Raw genomic sequence first — 13943 nt, 5'->3', positions numbered from 1 at the left:
AGGAAAAAAGGAAAGAGATTGGAAAGGGAAAAGAAAAAAGGAAGGAATAGATTCTTTCCAAATTTGATGAAAAATGCCAACTTGCATATTCTAGACAATGAAAGATCTCTACAGTGCTCAAACAATAACCACAAAATCAGCCTAGAATTTTATATCTAGGAGAAATAGAGTATGAAAATGAAAACAAGAAAAGGATTTTTTTAGGTAACTAAAAACAGAGAACTGCACTGCAAATAATGGTAAAGGAATAGCAGGCTGAAAAAATATTACCAGGTAGAAATCTGAGTATTCAGGAAAAAAATGAAGAGTTCTGTAACTTGTAAATATGTAGAAAAACAGAAGACCTCTCTTTTCTCAATTCTTAATTTCTCTTTAAGAATAATAATAAAAATATATTGTGTTGTTTATAATATATCTAAAAAATGACAATAACAACACAAAAATTAGAGGTAACAGAGTCATTAATTTTGTTAGTTTCTCATAGTACATGTGAAATATTGTATTATTAATTCAGACAGACCATATTGTGTTAAAACACATATTGTAATTTCTAGAGTAAATACTGCAAAATAATATAAGATGTTCTAAAAATAAAATAGAACAGGAAAATAGAATATTCAAAAATTCAATGTGAAGCCAAAAGGAGATGCGAAAAAAAGGAATAAGAAACTTGTGATACTAAGGAAAACAGCAAGGTGGTAGATTTAAATTCAACTCTTCAATTATATTAAATATAAATGTGTTTAAAGACAAAGATTGTAAGACTTCATTTAAAGAAGTAAAACAACTATTTTCTGTTTATAAGAAATGTACTTTTACATACATGGCTAGATCAAAACAAAAGCAACAGATAAGCTACAAGGCAAATAGTAATCACAGTAAAGCAGGAGTGGCCACATGAATTGCCACAGAATGGGCTTAAAGAGAGTAAGCATTACCTGAGATGGAGAGACCATTTTTGTAATGTTAAAATTGTCAAGAAGACATAACAATCCTGAATGTGTCTGTACCCAATATAGACATCTTAATGCAAGAAGCGAAGTTTTAGAAATGAGACATTTAAAAAAGAAAAAGCTATATTTATACCTGGTGATCTTAGTACCATTCTCTCAAGAACTAGACAATAATCAGTAAATCTATAAAAGAAATAAACTTGAATTTATAGAATAAATAACCAAAAACCACAGAAACGTATCCTTTCATAGAATATCTATGCAATATTCAAAGATGGACCACACTCTGTGTCATAAACTAAGTCTTGATGGATTTCTAAGAACTGAAATAGTATAGCATGTGCTGCTGTCTGAGCACACCAGAATTAAGTTAGAAATCATTTACAAAACATCTGAAACATCTCAACATATTTGGAAATTAAGCTACATACTATTAAACTACCCATGGGTCACAATCTGGAATTTGGAAACTGTTTTAAACTAAATGATTTTGAAAATTCAAATTATATGAAAATGTATGAGATATATCTAAAGTAGTGTTTAGAGGGAGATAGATACCTTTAGATGCTTGTACTAGGAAAGAGAAAAAAGAAAGGTTTAAAATAAATGATATAAGAAGCTAGAAAAATGAAGAAAAACTACCCTCAAATGAAGCAAAGCAATAATAAAGATAAGAGAAGATATGAACAAAATAGGAAATAGACCCTGAAATTGAGAAAATAGGTATAATTCAAATTGTTTCCTTGAAAATATTAATAAGACAATAAAGAACAGATATTAGTATATAAGGAATAAAGAGGAAACAAATCTATATAATTAAAATAAAAATAAGGAAATACTAAAAATAGTTTTATACTAAGAAACTAGGAAAATGAATAGATTCTTGAACACAAATTAGTAGAATGTACACAAAAAGAAATAGAGATTCTCAATAGCCCTATATTGAATAAAGAAATAAAATTTATAATTTAAAATCTTTTAATAGAGTATCTCTAGTTCCATTTAGGTTTGGTCGTGCACTTGCTCAAATATGTAAGGAAGAGATTACATTAACCTCATACAAATTCTTTAAAAAAATAGATCAGATAGATCACTTCCCAAGAGGTCAGCATAACCTGATACCAAACCTTACAAGGACAATTCAAGAAAAGTAAATTTAAAAAAAAAAAACCCTTTAAGCAATAATAACAAACTTAAATCACATTCTATAAAAAAGGATAGTAGGGCTAGGGTTGTGGCTTAGCAATACAGTACTCACCTAGCAAGTACAAGGCCCTGGGTTCGATCCTCAGCACCACATAAGAATAAATAAAATAAAGGTACTGTGTTCAACTACAACTAAAAAAATAAATATTAAAAAAAGGATACTATATCATGTCCTTTATTTTTCCCCTAGTAAAACTGGCTAAACATATTTAAAATTCTTCAATGTCATTCAGAGAATAGAGAACAAAAATTATATTTTCACCTCAGTAAATGAAGAAAAAAGTTAAAAAAAGAAACGAGGAATTTTCTGAGATTGATCTACAGAAATATACAATCCACACATAGTACCTAATTGGGAAAGAAGGAATGATTTTCCTTAAGATCGTAAGTAAAGCAATGACTACTCTTTCTAGATAGGGCAGAAGGGTGGCAGGGGGTTAGAAATGATGGTGGAATGTGATGAGCTTCATTGTCCAAAGTACATGTAAGAGGACACAAATTGGTGTGAGTATACTTTATATACAACCAGAGATATGAAAAATGTGCTCTATATGTGTAATATGAATTGTAATGCATTCTACTGTCATATATAAAAAAATCAATAAAAAAGGACATTATACTGGAGGTCCTAGCCAGCACCTCAAAGCTGGGTAGAAGACATTTACTGCCCGCTTTCACGGACATGGGGTATGAGATAATCCTACTAGGATCAAAAAGTGAGCTTAGCAAGGCAACAGGATACAAGGTCAGTATAAAAATCTGCATATTTCTATACAGTAGATATACTACATGTTTCTATAAAGCAATTATGATTAGATTTTTTTTTCTTTGATGGTACTGGGGATTGACTCAAGGCCTTGCACATTCTAAATAAGTGTTCTACCCCTGAACTATTTCCCCAGTCTAGCGATGACAGTTGGAAAACGAAATTTAAACTGCACCACTTACAACAGTATAAAAAAAATCACACAATGGACCTCTACACTGAATATTCAAAACAGTGATGAGGGAAAATAAAACAAAGAGATATATTATGTTCATAAATTTACTATTCAAAATTATTAGGATATCTTCTCTTCCCCTAAATGATCTATAGGTTCAGTGCAATCTCCCTTAAAATGTCCCAAGTCTTATCAGATAAAACATTTGGTCCCTAGTTATTCGAGATTGGCTTACTGCACTTAGCATGATCTTCTTCAACTCTGTCTATTTACCTGCAAATGCCATAATTTTATTCTCTTTTAATGATGAGTGATATTCTGTTAATGTATGTATCACAGTTTCTTTATCCATTCATCTACTGGAGGGCATCTAGGTTAGTTCCAGAGTTTAGTGATTGTGAATTGTGCTGCTATAAACATTGAAGTGGCTGTCTCCCTGTAGTATGCTGTCCTTAAGTCTTTAGGGTGCAGACTGAGGAATCCTTAATGGGGGAGGTGTGTGTAGGGAGGAGGCAAAGGGAAGGTTGGGAGGGGTCAAAGAAGTAGGAAAAATGGTGGGATGAGACGGACATCATTGCCCGAGGTCCATGTATGATTCCATCAATGGTGTGACTGTACTTCACGTACAGCTAGAGAAGAAAAATTCTGCTCCATTTGTGTATAATGAATTGGAGGGCTTTCTACTGTCATGTATAACTGATTAGAACTAATAAATAATAAGACAAAAATCATCTTCATAATTTCAAATTAATTTGTTAAAATATAATTTACATGCAACTTAATTTTTAAAGTTCAGTTACAGGGTTGAAAGACTGAGAGTTTATTATATTCAATAAGCATCAGAATAATACCATCAAAATATCATTACAAAGACACTTTTTAAAAAAACTCATATATATATGTGCTCCTATGCATTTAAATATATTTGGGAGCAGATGTGAATATGAATATATACATATAACATGTAATTTGTGGACTGTAAATATTAATATTTAATTTCTCAATGTGAACACTCAAATATGTACACATATACATAAAACAATTTCAGTTGCTTTGAAGAAAAAAAAATGTCCCAGGTCTTTTAAAAGCCCTTTCAAGGGAATTAAAAAATTTGTATGGAAATTCAAAGGACCTAGAATATTAGCCATCTAGGAAAAGAACAGAGGCTGTATGCTACCCTATTTATAAAGCAGTAGTCAAGGAAGAGCAGCTTGGTATAAATAGACAAATAGATAAATGGAATGAAATACCCCAGAATTTGACTTGTACTATGACCTTGACTAATCATATTTTATTCTTAATATATGGTAATATTAAGCTAACGAAAACAGTGATTTCATGGAACACAAGTATTTGTAAAATCCTATCCATTGAAACTTCTCCAGGGTTCTGTTCAGACCAGGTCCTTCCCAGTCAACCTGGAGAATCTAATTTTTGGCATTTCCACATCCCACTTACAGCACACTGATTACAAACCCTGAACTGAGGCACCTGTATCAAGATGGAGGAACCTGAAAACTGAAAAAATGCAACTTGTTAGAAGATATATGCAGTATTTATGTAGAGTTTATAAACTGGAAAACATCCCTTTCAAATATTTATAGGTGCATTACAATGTAACTCTGAAAGGGATACATACGTAATCTGTGACAGTGATTATCTTTGGGGTACATCAGTTTGCTAGGGCTGCTCTAACAAAATACATAAACTGGGAGATTATTTATTTATTTATTTTAGTTGTAGATGGATAGCACACCTTTATTTTATTTGTTTATTTTTGTGCAGTGCTAAGGATAGAACCCAGTGCCTCACAAGCAAGCACTAGGCAAGTTATAGCCCCAGACCTGGGGGAGATTAACAACAAATATTAATGGTCTTGCAATTCCAAGAGACCAGAAGTCCATACCCCATATGACTTCATCTGAACTATTGTATTAACAATAGTCTTTTTCCAAATAAGGTCACCTTCTGAGGTCCTGGGAATTAGGACTTTGACATATAAATTTTAAGGGTCCAGAATTTGATCCATAACAGGAAGAAAGGGAAGTCAAGGGCACCTGAGCACACCCAGGGGCCTAATGTGTCTCAACTATTTTTTATAAGAGAGATTTCAACCAAATATAATAGAATGATACAAAATGATAATGTTGGGTGATAGACATAATGTTCTTGTAGTCTCATCCAAATGATGGAATGTTTTTATACTTTAGAAAGTTCTTTAAAAATAAGACAAAAACAAAACAAAACAAAAAACACAACTCCCTAGGAGACCAGTAAAGGAGAGGAAGAAGGTAGAGAAGGAAGAAGGAGGGGAGGACATGGGGAAGTACTAGAGAATGAAATCGATCAGATTATGCTATGACCATGTATTAATATACCACAATCCTGCATATATGTACATATATACCAGATATAATATATACATATTACACACAATATAATTTATATATATATATATATATATAAAATTATAATGCACATGATGCAATAATAGTAATAGGAGGGAGATAAACAGAGTAAGCCAGTGGATCAGGGAGAGGAAGGAGGGAGGGAGGTCCGGTACTGGGGAATGAGATGGATCCTATTATGTGCAAGTATGAATATGGTATCATGAATCCCGCTATAATGTATAATTATAATGCACCTATAAGAAATACAAATAAATTTTTAAAAACTCTGTTTTTTAAAAAAGCTCCTGGTTGCCGGTGCTTCGCTGAGATCCTGAGAAAGTGAAGTGGAGGGGTACGTGTCTAACCTGGCCTACAGCAGGAAGGTAGCAGAGTTGAAGGAGAGCATCCTGGCTGATAAATCATTGGCTACTAGACTGACCAGGACAGCTGAACTGCATTGCACTGGGCATCTTCAGCTGGGCATACTGAAATTGTTGAGTTCTTGCTGCAACTTGGAGTGCCAGTGAATGATCAGGATGATGCAGGCTGGTCTCCTCTTCATATCGCTGCTTCTGCTGGCCGGGATGAAATTGTAAAAGCACTCCTGGCAAAAGGTGCTCAAGTGAATGCCGTCAGTCAAACTGGCTGTACCCCCTACCTTGTGCAGCTTCCAAAAACAGGCATGAGATTGCTGTTCATGTTTCTAGAAGGTGGGGCTAATCCAGATGCTAAGGATCATTCTGAGGCTACAGCAATGCACTGGGCAGTAGCCAAGGGTAACTTGAGGTTGATTCACATCCTTCTGTACAGAGCATCCACAAACATCCAGGATCCTGAGGGTAACGCTCCTCTGCACTTAGCCTGTGACTGAGGAGAAGCAAAGCTGCTGGCAAGTACGTACATTAAGAATAAGGAAGAAAAGACACCCTGCAAGGTGCCAAAGGTGGCCCAACTTTGATACTCAAGAGAATGGTGGAAGGTGAGACAGCTTGGACATATTCTTACTTTGTATGTTTTGTGGTCCCCAAGGTCCCAGAACTAAGGTTCTTGTATACAAAGTATCATGTATGCATGATGTTTCTCACCTTCAAATTGTACCAGTGTGTTATAGTGTTGCTGCTGAGGTACTTGTTCTAAGCTTCCAACTTGCTTTCCAGGCATTGAATAACTGTTGAGATTGTTGTACTGTTGTCCTGTGTTATTCTGCATTAAATTTTGATTAATTCTCACTAAGTGATTCCATGGCTGTTGCAGGTCTTCATCATCCTCTGGTGTACCTTCTCTCCCCCTCTGAAGCAAAAACATCCCAATAGTAAACAGACCAGTTTTCCTGTCAGATGCTTCTAGGTAGATTTTGTATGTTCCTCTGTGGAGTTGAAACACATCTTAACTTGTTTTCCAAGCTCACTCAGAGGCCTATGCCAAACATTTCTGTTTTTTTTTTTTAAACTACGAGGATTAATTTATTTTTGTTCGAAAAGGAATACTGATATATTTTATTGGACCAAATTTTAAGTTGGCAGGAATGCCCTGACTCTGTGTACCATGCATCTTTCTGATAAGCTGTTTTCCTCCCAAACAAGATGTATTGTATCTAAAAAGGAAACGTTAAAGTACCTGTATTGGTCCACAATGTATTGAAAAGAATATCAAACTTGTTCAAGGGATATGTAACCAAAAGGTATTTTGATTTGTATTTCAGGAACTAAAAAAAATAAAATATTAGAAGAATCTCCCAATTTTTTTTTTACAAGTTAGTCAGATGTTCACCTTAGACCTTAAAATCATGAGTAAAGACATTTCTAAGTTTTGAAAAAAAAAAAAAAAGCTTCTAAGTGGTTCTAATGCTTTGTAACAGGTTGGGAAATGACGTAAATGAGAGGGCTCCTCTCCTAGAAAGATTGCCCAGGGTGGGAGAAAGGCACCTAATGTTCATGCTCAGGTATGAGCCACTCTTAGGAAGGAGGGTCCTAGCCATGCTGAAGTCCTCTAGGCATCTGAAGCAGAAGCGAGTGGTGGAGGTTTTCATGACACTCGATTTCATCTCAATATAACAAAACACCTGCTGATCCACCCGAGCTGTCCACAAGGGTGATGTGTAGGGCATAATGTCACATCATTGAGAACTTGAGTGTCTCCAGCCAGCTAGCCCTGAGGTTCTTCACCATCTGACCTTCTGTGCCTCTGCAGAAGTCTCCAGAATCCTACCCTGGAACCCTGTGCCAGGAGAAAAAAAATGGAGGTACCATTAGTTTGATGTTTTCTGCTTTTGAAGAATTATGCTACTCCTGATGTCCACAATGTCCTGTTTAAGTCCTCACAAACAATCAGCATAGCAATTGATTCTTTTTTTAAGGTATATTTTAGTTGTAGATGGACACAATCTCTTTATTTATTTATTTTTATGTGGTGCTAAGGATCGAACCCAGTTCCTCACCTGTGCAAGGCAGATGCTCTACCACTGAGCCACAGCCCCAGCCCTGCATTGATTCTTGAATCATATTAGAAATTATTTAGCAACATTGACCTTGTTCTTTCTGAAAATGGGACATGTGCTCTTCATCATTCTCAATATTTCTCCTATTCTCCGCATCCCCTTGGTGATCACTAAGGAGTCGGTGATCATGCCTGCTACATGGCTCTTCCTAGAGTTGGGTTTTTAGGAATAACTAGAGAGAAGAGGCATAAGGTGGGGGTTCACTCTGGAGCTTTCCAAGTTCACAAATCTCGGCTCAATCACTCATTCATTGAATGCTACATGCAGCCAGTGGAGACTCAGTTCTCTCTGGGAACTTAATTTCCTAATTCAGAGAGTGGCTGTGGAGATGGAATGAGAATGCATATGACACGTGATACACAGTAAGTACTCAATCAGTGTCAAACATCTCCCAGTCTAGGTGATGGCTTCATCAGAGCACTAAGTCCTCCCAGGCCCATGGGAACGCTCAACAGAAGCAGTGGATACAAAACAGGAGCTTCCATTGTTAGTTCCAATCTCTTTCCATGGCCCATCACATACATAGACCTTCTTCTCAGTACAGTCCACACTAAAATCCACCCCCTCCTTCTACCTACTCCTTTTGGATCTTGGAAACCATTAAAATACATAGGCTTCTGTTTTTTCATCACTGTGACCAAATACCAGACAAAAACAATTAGTGGAGGAAAAGTTTATTTGGCTCACAGTTTCAGAGATCTCAATCCATAGATGGCTGATTCCATAACTCTGGGCCCAAGGTGAGGCAGAACATCATGGTGGAGTGTGGAGAAGAAACATAGCTCAGGATCTGACCACCAGGAAGCAGAGAGAGCACCACGCACCAGGGATAAAATATAAACCCCAATGGCACACCTTCAGTGGTGCTCTTCCTCTAGTCATACCCCCATCTGCCTACAGTTACCACCTACTGAATACATTCAATGGGATTAATGCACTCATGAGAATAAAGTTCTATAACCCAATTATTTCACTCTAAACGTTTTTGTGCTGTCTCACTCATGAACTTTTGTGGGACATCTCACATCTGCACTTCAGATTTTTCAATTTCATTGCAAGATGCTACTACTGGGTATAAGTCCCTTCCTCCCTTCTGCTGCCCAGGTCTTTGAGTAACCCCAGCTCCCTGGAAGACCTTGGTCTGTCCTTCTCATCCTTGGAGAGAAGGCTCCTTCATTTTTCTCATCAAAAACATTCCCAGTTTATCATCAGAACTTCATTTATCCCTTGTTCCTTCTTCAAATAACGCTGCTTCCTTTGTTATGTAGGGGAAAACAAAACCATCTCCAACAGTCTTTGGAACACGGTAGGTGTTAAATGAAACTTCTGTTTTCTTTAATTCTTTTGCAACATTTAAAACAACATTTTCTTCCAAGATTTCCCTTCTTCTTCTTCCAAACATCTGTTTGGATTCACAGTAACAATTCTTTGTATGTCTCTGGGAGATGAAATTAACTCTGGGAGTATGGGGGTAGATGAGAAAGAGGAGTTGGAGATGGGTCTCAGTTTCATAGCCTGGGGAACTGGGAATTGGTAATGGCTTTTTCAGAAAGGAGGGAGAATGGAACAGGCTTTATGGGAAGGAGAGGTTGCTTGGTTTTTATGATGTTGGATTTCATGTATTGGTGAGACCTGCTGGTGTATCAGAATCTGCTCAGCAGATAGTTGATGGCACTCCACACTCAGGAGTGTCCAATGGATAAGGCAGGGATAACGGGAGTGTTAGTCACGAGGAAATCACAAGGAAGAACAGTGTAGGAGGGGGCAGGTATCAGCTGACAGTACTCCGGAAAACTGGCTTTATCCTGGTGGGGGAGGAATTTGGTCCTCTGAAGACAGAAGAGAAATCATCAGAGATAAAAGCAGAATTAGATGAGCATTTGTCATGGAAGAGACTCGAGGGGAACATTAAATAATTTAAACACTTTTGCAACAAATGGCTCAGAGGATTTTAAGATGAAAACCGAGAAAGCTTATTGGGTTTTTCCCTCGGCATAGCAACAATAGAATCACCCAGCAAACACACCACTCACCTCTCAAGATGGAACCGATGTGTTATTTCTCAATACATCACTTCAACAGTGACTAGCTCTAGGAGACACTGGAATTTGTTACACCCCTCTTCTAAATGGAGGGAAAGAAAGCTATGTGGATAGGTGGAAAGACTCGACAGCATTAGCCTTTGAAAGAACTGGGGCTGTCACTTTTGGTGCTTGGTGGCAAACCAAGAGTTTCTTCTTATTTCATTGCTGCAGAAAACTTATCTCTAGTATGAAGTTGCAGAGTTAGAGAAGGAAATCTCGGGCATTGAGGAAGTCATGTGGGGAGTGCAAACTACTCTTTCAGGGAATTGAGCATGTAGAGGGAGTAACCAAGGGTATGCTGGAGAAAAAGTCACTGGGGATGGGGGAGACAGATGTAGGGAGATGAGATGGCATCAGCCGAAATGACAAGAGACCGCACAGCAGGCTTTTGTAACTTCCTTGGGAAAGTTCTGTTAAAATGGGACTTAGTTCTTCCAAGGCAAGTGTAGGAACAGGCTGACAAGGCCAAAAAATGCCCATTGTGATCAGGAAGCAGAGGGAGACATCTTGGAGCATGACAGCAGGAGGAGGCTAGGTTGGGGACTGCAGAAAAAATGAGACTCGTGAAGAAATGAGTGTTTTGAGAGGACAAATGGAGAGAGATGGAAAGAGGCTACTCTACCAAAGGGAGCACCCCACAAAGTGTGCACTGAGGGCCCTGACTTCTGATGGTGAAAGAACTGGCAATGCCCGTCCAGATGCTTGGCTGGATACAGTTTCTGTGGAAACCTTGTCACGGGGCATGGTATGTTGGACTTGCCGTTCCGTAATGCAGTGGACGTGAAGGTGCTGCTGGACTTGGTAATTTGCAATATGTTTCTTGGACTATTGGACATTTTGGATTTGAGTTTCATTTGGTGGTACTGTATGGAAATGTATAGGTCAATCCAATTTCAATTTCAAATATTAACACAACTAGAAGTTCCTCGTGTCTTAATTAGGGGTCATCAACTCCCTTGTAAAGTGGTCCCTGTCAGGCCTGCCTGGGGTAATTTGGGGAGTTCAGTGAAGCTTAAAATGAAGGATTTGATAGTCAGTTTTTTCAGTCATATTGTTTTGCTCTCTAGCAAATAATGGGTAGCCTAGACTCCAATTAGAGCAGTATTCAAATAATTTCATATTTGCATATTTGAATTGACCGTCTACGGGAAGGAGAGGCCAGGCCATGCAGATCTCCAATTATTTAGAGCAATTAGAAGAGATGATCAGACATTTCTGAGGTCTCATTAGCAGACGTGCTGCCTGCTCCGACATCTCCACAGATCACAGCGGCAACCGGGCCTGGCCGCCCACATTCTCTTTCTGGAGAGTTCTGCAGACAGTGACTCACTTGAGTCGTACAAAAGTAGCTATTTTTCACTGGTGATTTCTGCTTTCCCTCTGAAAAGTCATTCATTACTGCCTTTCGTCTAAAATATATTTTGCAAATACCAATGTCTTTTTCTTCCTAAAAGCTCTCTAATTTCTGTTTTTGATCTAAATCATTTTTCATCTTGGTACTTAATACCAGACTGTAGCGGCATAAAACTTGGTGCTTAGAAGACTAACTTTTGGAAAATGAGGCATCCAGCCTTTTAGGTTTTGGTGCCTTCAACCATGATTGCTATTTGCACTGATAGATGCTTTAGGAATAGATCAGGGTTTTGATGCTACAAATGCTCAAGTTGGCACTTGCTACAGTTTCCAAACTAGGTATTTCCCCCATAATGACACGCAAGCCCCTCACTGGCATAGTCTCCATGCCACCTCCCAAATCACTGAGCAGATTCAGAGTGATGGTTTCCTTTTCCTTGTATACCATGTCACCATGCAGGGCCTGGCTTTAAAAGATACTCCTACATCCCAAAATCCAGACTTCAAACCAGAGCAAAGCAATCCTTAGCATTTCCAAGCTTACATATTTAATTTCCTTGTGAAGCAGAGGTGAGGTGGAAGGGGATTAGAAGCCGTAGTGTTTGTGATTCACTGATGCTCCTGGACCAGCTGAACCTGATTTAATCCTCTCCTGTACTGGAGGCCCCATGTGCTGCCTATCTGGTGACTTCTCCTAGGGAAGGGAAATGTCTGTGTAAGATCCAGGTCTGCTGAGTGGCCGGTGCTCACTCTGGCCCAGTTCAGGGATGAGTAAGGGCAGGGCATAGATGTGGCTGAAGGCATTGATCTGGTCCTTGTCTTTGTGGAGAATTCTTGGTTACTTGCTGTGATTGTCTCGTCCATTGTTCTTTCTCATTCCTGTGGTCTCTCTTGCTCTTCCTCTGTGTCCTCCCCAGCATACAAGACTGTGAAACAAGACATCTGATACAAACAGTGGCTGATGGGAAAGGAATTTTTTTGAGTCTCAACTTCCAGAAGTCCCCAGGAATCAAGTGTCTACCATATAATACAACTGCTATTACTAAAGAAGCATCTCACATGATATTGTTTGATTAAACTGACTCTTAATATACCAACTTCATCTTCCAGAAGTTTCCCTGGAGGTTTGACTGCTTATGTGTTTTCTTCCTACTCCTGGAAAATTCCTTATGTATTTATTCTTTGAGTATAGAAGAGGCAATTTGCTAACAAAAACATCTCGTGTTAAGTAAATGTGGTCTTTTGAAATAAGTCCTAGCGATTTCTTAAATGTAATGAAACCTAATAAAAATGGTCCATCTTTAAGACATGGGCACTTGGTCTTTTGTTTTGGAGCTGGTGGAGTTCTCCTTGTCTGGATCCAGTCATTCCAGTGTCCCACCTTTGTTTTCTTCTAGGAAAAAGACTTCTGAGAGCCATATTTGCTACCTGGCCTCAGAAACGTCACAAATGTGTCCCAGTGAGCTTGAGTGAGAATGCAGTGTTTGGAGTCCTCAGCATGCAAATTGCAGCAGCCTATGAGGAAAGGTGTCGTGAAAATCCTACAAACCGACACCTTTTGCTATTTATGGTGCTTAGCAATGAGAGGAAGCTCACCGATGAGGAGTAGGGGTGGGGGATTCTGGGTTCTTTGCAAATCTGTCCAGGATCTTCATTAAACCCTGTTTCACACTGAGTTCCTCTGAAACCCTGCAAGGCCAGACCAACCTACATCAATTTGTTTTATTTATTATTTTACAAATACTTTATTTCTCAATCAAACTAAATGGTTTTGTACAGGATAAAAACAAAAATTTCATTGTCAAAGGTTAGATATTTTTCATCATAGGCATCTATGGTTAGAGGTGTAATAACTATAAGCATCATATCACAGGAAATTCCAGGGAAGTAATGCCAGGAGGAAGTGCACAGATCACTCAGGCTGCATGCTGCATCTCTAAGGAGGAGCACAAGATGCCCCAACAGCAAAGGTGACACAGCAAAGTGGGGAGGGGCAGAACTGCCACCAGGCCTGGGGTTCTGCTTTCTAAGCCCATGCTATTCCGACTTTGCTCTGCAGAAACCTGTGTTCTGTTTCCCCTGAGTTGGAGATCTGAGTGAACGCCATCTCGTTTGCAAATGCAGTAGCCCCATTATCTGTGGCTTTGCTTTCTGTGGTATCTGTGCCCACGGTTTGTGTTACCCATAGTGAGTACAGTCCAATAATATTAACACTGATGCTTCCAAGAGGGAGACCATGTTCACATAACTTGCATTGTGGCCTATTGTTATAATCGTTGCATTTTATTATTATTTTATTATATTCTTATATTGAATCATAGTACATCTTCATAGATTTAAAATTTAGGTTTTCCTGAGTTAAAATCTGTTCTTTATATAAAATTCTAAGATTTAACGAATATATCCATGCTAGCTCAGTGAAGATGAGAGACTATTTACGACAATTACTATTAGTGACTTAAACTCCAGGAGAGTTCTAAAGATATGAAATTTAAACGTAACTTTTTCATTTGTGATCA

At 38.1% G+C, this 13943-nt stretch overlaps 1 pseudogene across 1 annotated transcript; it reads left to right on the top strand.

The window, feature by feature from the left end:
• Nucleotides 1–2841: 2841 nt before the first annotated feature.
• LOC308653430 lies at nucleotides 2842–13033 on the top strand (annotated as a pseudogene). The gene is made up of 3 exons: nucleotides 2842–2846; nucleotides 5831–6469; nucleotides 12822–13033. The product of its transcript is annotated as an uncharacterized misc_RNA (transcript).
• Nucleotides 13034–13943: the final 910 nt, after the last annotated feature.

The sequence above is a fragment of the Spermophilus citellus genome (genome assembly GCF_964194105.1).
Source record: "Spermophilus citellus genome assembly, chromosome: 7".
Classification (NCBI taxonomy): Eukaryota; Metazoa; Chordata; class Mammalia; order Rodentia; family Sciuridae; genus Spermophilus; species Spermophilus citellus.
This window is presented reverse-complemented; position numbering and strand designations above follow the sequence as displayed.